Genomic DNA, 7,165 nt, shown 5'->3' on the forward strand with positions numbered 1-7,165 from the left:
TTAATTGAAATTTAATGTTCACAAAAATGAAAGTGGGAGACAATGTCATGCCTTGTCCTTGTGTGGGCATCTCACATGTCAATGGATTTGGGAATTACAGGTCTTTAAATAGTGTACCTTGCCATTCAAAGTCACATGTCTGAATGTGATTCTTAGGAGGAGTTTCTGTTAAAGAACCATTAGAAATACAGTCCTGCAGATGCAGGTAAGATTGTCAAGTAAATAACAGTAGTTTATAGTACTGAACCTCCAATTATGACAGCCCAGGAGGAGATTTGGTTTTGAATCCAAACGTGTAACATTGCTAATGCAAATGCTTGATTTGTCATGGCGGCGATGGAAATGTCACGACAATGCCTCTCCTACTAATGCAAATAAAGACTACAGCAGCCTGCAAAGGACGACTTTGTCCATGGTGCTTTGATCTTACTTGATCAAACTTGATAGTGACGGGGGAAATGTGCTTTAATAAAGAGGGTAGTTCGATTTGACTGTCCTATTAAAAACCCCAGGGGAACCAAATCCTGTTGCTAAGGTTTTCAGATAACCCAATTACATATGAGGTGACTCAGCAGAGGTGCCAAAACCGAGCACAGATCTGAACTGGATGACAGCATTCCTGTTCCTGCACAGCCCTCAAAGTGCTGTGTGAATATTTGGAGCTATTTAGGCTGATATGCAAAGTGTCTCACCCAGCGTGTTCAGAGTCACTGTGCAGCAGCACCAGAGATCAAAAGCAGTGTGAGTTGTTATTCTGTTGAACTTCAAAGACCTCAGAAATCACGAAGTGAAGTGAAAAGTCTTTTACATTCAATTTCAGGAGCGCTTTAACCTTGTCAGCCACGTAGCCTTGATTGATCTAGTGGATTCTTGCCTTAAAGGTCTCCAACCAGTGTTCACTGCAGCCTCTGCTGGCTTCTCTGTTCATACGAACAGACAAAGAAAGGGGAATTGTCACAATACAAGGCCGACATTTAACCTGGTGCTAAAATCTGAGAGGAATTATCCTTACCTCAAAGGACCATGGGAAGAGCTTCTAAGCATAGGGAATAGATTCCTAACCTTATGCTATTTTATGTGCTTGAAAGGAATAGAGAAATGGTTTTCTTTCTATGTCATGTCCCCTTGTCGCCCTTACCCTGCAGACACGCACAATCCAGCCACGTGGGGCAAGCCGGGGTGCTGTTTTGACATCTTTTCCTTAACACCTGCTGTGAAGTGGGCGTATGTACACACACACACACACACACACACAAACACAGGAGAGAGGGGGGATAGAGAGAGGGGATAGAGAGAGGGAGGACGAGAGGGGAGGGAGGACGAGAGAGGAGGGAGGAGAGAGAGAGGGAAGAGAGAGAGAGAGGGAAGAGAGAGAGAGAGAAAGAGAGAGAGAGAGAGAGAGAGAGAGAGAGAGAGAGAGAGAGAGAGAGAGAGAGAGAACAGAAGTTGTAGCATTTGGGAGGATATCAGGTCGAAGGAGGGTGGTGGTCTATTTATTGGTAGTGGCACGATGAAATGTGGAAACTATGGCACTCACTTGGAGAGCATAGAGATTCCCAGAGTTGAGGGTATCAGGATTTTCTGTGGCTTCCATTTTTCCCAGCTCCAGCATAAAAAAAAAATGTACTGAAGAGCCAGAGAGAAGGTGATAGGAGAAGGTCTCTTTTGAGTGCAGAGGAAACTTGTGGGTTAAAAGCTACTAGTTATTTAGAGTGGAGCTAAAGGCATATTTACTAGCTACAGCACTGTAGATTATTCACTGTAGAGATTGATTGAGGGCAAGAGGTCAAATAAATTTATTCATTTACTAAATGCCTATATCAACAAGAGTTCACAGCCTGGACAAGAATTCATCATGGTAACTATGAAATATTGAGGGACGGTAGTCCTAAGAATACTACTTTATGAAATAAATGATGGCATCTGATATAATGCCCAAGGACTGGATTTCAGAGAGGAGAGGGGGCAGGGAGATGTAGCTGCCGAATTGATAAGAGGGTAAAATAGAAAAGGAGATTCATAGAATAAAAGGGGATTTCAGGGACAAAAATTTCATTATCTGGATCACAATTTACATGGGATACTGTAAAAGAATATTTAATACTACCAAAGTAGAATGTGAATGTGAGTAATGAGTAGCTTTCTTAGAATACAAAACAAAGGGCACAGTAAAAAAAAAAAACAGGTGCAGACAAAGACCATAAATAGGAGATGTCAAAAGAGAAAGTCAATCTCAAAACCGCATACTCCAAGGAACAGACAAGAACATTGTCCAGAGCTCTAATCCCAGATGCGCTTGATGAAAACATTCTGGTCTACTGTTGGCCAGTGAGAGAGTTTTCTATGTTGAGATAAGACTTGCAAGGAAACTTCTCAGGCATGCCTGAGCAATTCTAGTAGAGTATCACTCCATTTCAGAAGCACTGAGGTCATCAGAAGCAGCCAATTAATAACAGGTTAAGAGCTATGTTGACAATCTGATCACTAATGAATGTGTGCAGGATGATAATGAGTCGAGCAATATTTAATAATCATAAACTTTCAAGAGAAAGATTGAAAGTAAAGGATTTTACAGAAACCACAGTTTTATGTCACAAGTAAAGAGAGCACAAAGTAGTTTTTACACAAGAAAAATTTCCTCAAGACAAATATTGCTTATATATTTTGAAAACTAACATGACAATGTACAACAGCAAACCAAATGCTAAATCAAATTCAAAACTGAGAGCATCGGACTAGAGGGTGACTCAGCAGGTAACGGCACTCGATACCAAGCCTGATGGAAGATGAGAACTCATGCCCAAAAGTTGTCCTTTGGTCTCCACATGCAGACTCTCTCTCTCTCTCTCTCTCTCTCTCTCTCTCTCTCTCTCTCTCTCTCTCTCTCTCTCTCACACACACACACACACACACACACACACACATGCACACCCACACTCTCTCAAATGTACATAAAATAAGTCTGTAAAATGACATCTTATAAAATATGTTTACACATGGGTTTTACATATGGAAAACTATTTTGTGAACTAATTTTAAACATACTTTTATTTTTTATGCTTTTTTTTTAATTTGAAGGAAATTGCCCTGCATGCTTGGGTAACATTCTTTCCAGAAGACACAGGTTTCTCACATAAAAATCCTAGTGTCAGGTGCGAAATACCTACTAATTAGTTATTGGCCAGGGAAGCTTGAGAGACTCCTAAATAAATACAGACCATTGCCATGCTACTATTTTCCCATCAGAAGAAGATGGCAAAACTCTATTGCTAAAGAAACTGTACATGTTAGATGCAGGACATAGAGAAAACGAGCTGGAACAGAGCCAAAAGCTCTCATAGCATCCGAAGGTTCTATTCGGGCTGCTGGGGGAGAAACATCATCCTTGGCTTTCCCCAGCTAAGAACCCTGTGAGTCACTGTATCAATCTGCCAGGTTGCTAGACAATGGATTTAAGGTCTGTTCCACCAGAGAAATCCATGTCTGGTCAGAGAGACTAGGAAGGTCACAGAGCCTCCAGGGGAACCTAATACTGTCGCTTTGCTTTGTTAAAGGTACATGGTATCAAATTGCCTTCTAAATATGTCTGCTAATACCCGTGGGTTAGTACTGCTTTAGCCTGGGTCAGAGAAGGGCCTTTTTGCAGCTGGTGATGATTAATGCAGAGATTCATAACTGGTCCAAATACTTAGACTAAGTGACTGTTCAGTGTTCAGCCTTAAGTGGGACATCTTCTATCTACCTCCTTCAAGGCTCAGGGAACATCATGAAAGAGTAGGTAGAAAGAATGTAAGAGCCAGAAGATAGAAGGAATGCTGTGAGATGTTGTCTTTGGGGCTGTACTATGGTTATACTACCCATGAATTACTTGCAGTAATGGCTACCTGCACAAGATGGGGCTGATCAACCTTGCATCACGGGTAAGGAGGTGGTTGGTAGGTGGGGACCCCTCTCTTCGAAGTTGTAGGCAGTTGCTGCTTGTAGACTGAAAGTCGTATTTCTAGAAGTGGTGTAGCTGCTTGTAAGTTGTCCTTGCCCGAAGAAATACCCCTCCACCCATGTAAATGCAGACAAACCCTAATAAAATGCAGTGGGCTAAACATTATTTCTATGGAATTTGCAGCATTTGATGGCACCTTATTTAGACGGGCTCCCTTAGCAACACAGGTTCTGAAGCAGTCTTTCTTTGTTAAATCTGTTTGCTGAGAATTTGTTACCATGAGAAAGATGCCTCATCTATCTGTGTTTTAGTTTATTGAGATATAAAGAGAGGGAAATGGTAGTACCTATTTCATAGGATAAGGATTCAAAAAGCAAATACACATAGGTCTCAGCTATTGTCTTTTCCAGACTCTAAAATGACACAGTATGTTATGTATCATTAGTGTGCATAAATCATAGAAAAGAATAAGACAACAGAAACTTCTCTAGTGGAAACAGAATATAGTAACTGTTGAAGAACACAGACTAGATGGGGGAAATTCTATTTCTGTCCCCTTTCTTATGATATGAATTTGGAAAAGTCATGGAATCTCTTTTACTTTATAAAATGAGAAAACATACCCTATTTAATATATAAGTAGAATTGCTGTGGGATGTTCTTTATGGCAAATGTGTTGCTGATTAGTCAATAAATAAAACACTGATTGGCCGGTGGCTAGGCAGGAAGTGTAGGCGGGACAAGGAGGAGAATAAAGCTGGGAAGTGGAAGGCTGAGTCAGAGAGACACTGCCAGTCACCACGATGACAAACAGCATGTGAAGATGCCGGGAAGCCACGAGCCACGTGGCAAGGTATAGATTAATGGAAATGGATTAATTTAAGCTGTAAGAACAGTTAGCAAGAAGCCTGCCACGGCCATACAGCTTGTAACCAATATAAGTCTCTGTGTTTACTTGGTCCGGTCTGAGCGGCTGTGGGACTGGCAGGTGAGAGAGATTTGCCTTGACTGTGGGCCAGGCAGGAAAACTCTAGCTACATAGAATGATCCCTTGTCCTGGTTTATCCTACACATTTAAAGTTTTCATGTTGAAATCCTATGCATCAACAACTCCTCACTCAGAGACTTACTTACAGATTTTCCTAGAACAGAGTTCAGAAGAGCTCACAAGTGCCTGACGCGTGATCCAAAAATGTGTGTTTTAATGAACGTGTTGTTTGTATTTTGGTGATAAGCCTTAAAAAAACAGTATGTAAACTAACAAGACATTTCAGTTTTGATAATCACATTTCAAGTTCCAAAGACCCACTGATGGCTCTTGGGTGGGAGGTGCGGGCAGATCTAGAGTCAGGCAGGCGGAAGCAGAAAGCTGAAGATCTACTGATAGCTCTTGTCCACTTTCTTGGGCAGGGGGCAGATCAGACTCATGTAGGCAGAAGTGGAAAATGGAGTCTCCTTCTAATTCTTGTTCTCGCCCTAAACAGTGACTGATTTGCATCTTCCTTGTTACACACTCACTCGATATTCCCAAATCCAGGAACTCTTGTGTGAGGTCAGATGATGGTGTAAAAATATGTTATTTTATTTCCTGTTTTAGATCAGTGGTTCGCAACTCTTTTGGGAACCTCCTAAGACCGCCAGAGAATACACATATTTACATTAAGATTTATAACAGTAGCAAAATTACAGTTATGAAGTAGCAACGAAAATAATTTTGTGGTTGAGGGTCACCACAGCATGAGGAACTGTACTAAAGGGTCACAGCATTAGGAAGATTGAGAACCACTGTTTTAGATTATCAACTACAATGATAAGAAACTTGATCTATGCAGTTTTGCTCAATTGCCTTCCTAAGAGAAATCAGGCAATAATGCACAGTGGTAGGAAACCTATAGTTTAAGTCATTTTATTGCTCACTTATTTTTTCAAGTAGCTCAAAGTTAGACATGTTCATAAGTTATCCTGAGCTTGAGAGCTACCTTGAACTTCTGATCACTCTTTATTAGACAATAATATTTACCCAAGTAGTTATTAAAAACAGCATGAAATACAAAACCATGGCAACCAAAATTTAGTGCTTTTAGATGTTACAGTCAGTTATCTATACTCTACATGGCTGTGACTAGGTCATGAGAGATGTTTGTTGAGGAGTCTTAATGGCATCAGAAACTTGTCCACCTCCTCCTGAGTCATTCCTAAATATTAGGCATCAGAATTCTGATTTATGGACTCATGATTGATTATGTAGTTAATAATAATTTAACTAAAGAAGGAAACTAATGAAGTCTTATCTTTTTTTAAATGCTTAATCCAGGTTTAAATATGAAAAGAAAATAGACTTTTTACTTGAAAAAAAATTTTATTCCCTCTAATTACATCCATTTAATGAAAACAGGAAAACTACCTCAAGATAGACGGTATTTCCTACATATTTGTGCACTTATTGTATGTTCTATAGCAATATAAGATTTGGTTTCTGATTATTTTGGTTTATTTTAGATGAAAGGTACAGGAGGCAGACAATCTGGCTTAGCGTGGCAAGTTCCATCTGGAATGCCAACACTAATTGATTATTAGTGTCTGTGGGGATGTGTTCTACCAAGGAGAGCTGTGAGCTCTGGAGCAGTTCTCCAGGAAGAATCAACTGCAGATGTCAGTAGGAGCCACAGAGAGTGTGGGTGCCTCTGAGCATCCTAGCCTCTTATTAGCAGCAGGCCCCACAACAGTGAGCGAGGCACAGTTATTATTTCCACAGACTGTCTGGAGCTTCAGGCAGCACTTTAAACAACAACAACAATAACAACAACAACAGCTTAATCGGGTCTCAGCCTAGAGGAACCAAATTCTGCAAAACATGGTGAAAGCCTGGTCTATAAGCTTACAGGTGCCATTCTTGGGGATGAACTTTACCTGGACATTCTGGAAGCACCATGCTATTTGGGTGCTTGTTGAGTGTGGAATGACGGTGTTAGGCAAGGTCAATTTTGGAAATAAGAACTCTCATAAACTATCACAATTATGTATAAGAGAGTATGACAATATTAAAAGTTCAATTGTACCAGTATATTAGGGGTAAGTTACGTTTGAATCATCTCACAAATAGACAATATTTGAAACATACAACTATAGGCAAGAGGTGACATCCAACTCAATCTTTTTATTTATTAAGTAGATGGGGCTGGAGACACAGCTGGCCTAGGATGCACAAGGCAGGGTTCTACCCAA

Source organism: Peromyscus californicus, unplaced genomic scaffold (assembly GCF_007827085.1).
Source record: "Peromyscus californicus insignis strain IS unplaced genomic scaffold, ASM782708v3 Scaffold_7__1_contigs__length_154581171, whole genome shotgun sequence".
Taxonomy (NCBI): Eukaryota; Metazoa; Chordata; class Mammalia; order Rodentia; family Cricetidae; genus Peromyscus; species Peromyscus californicus.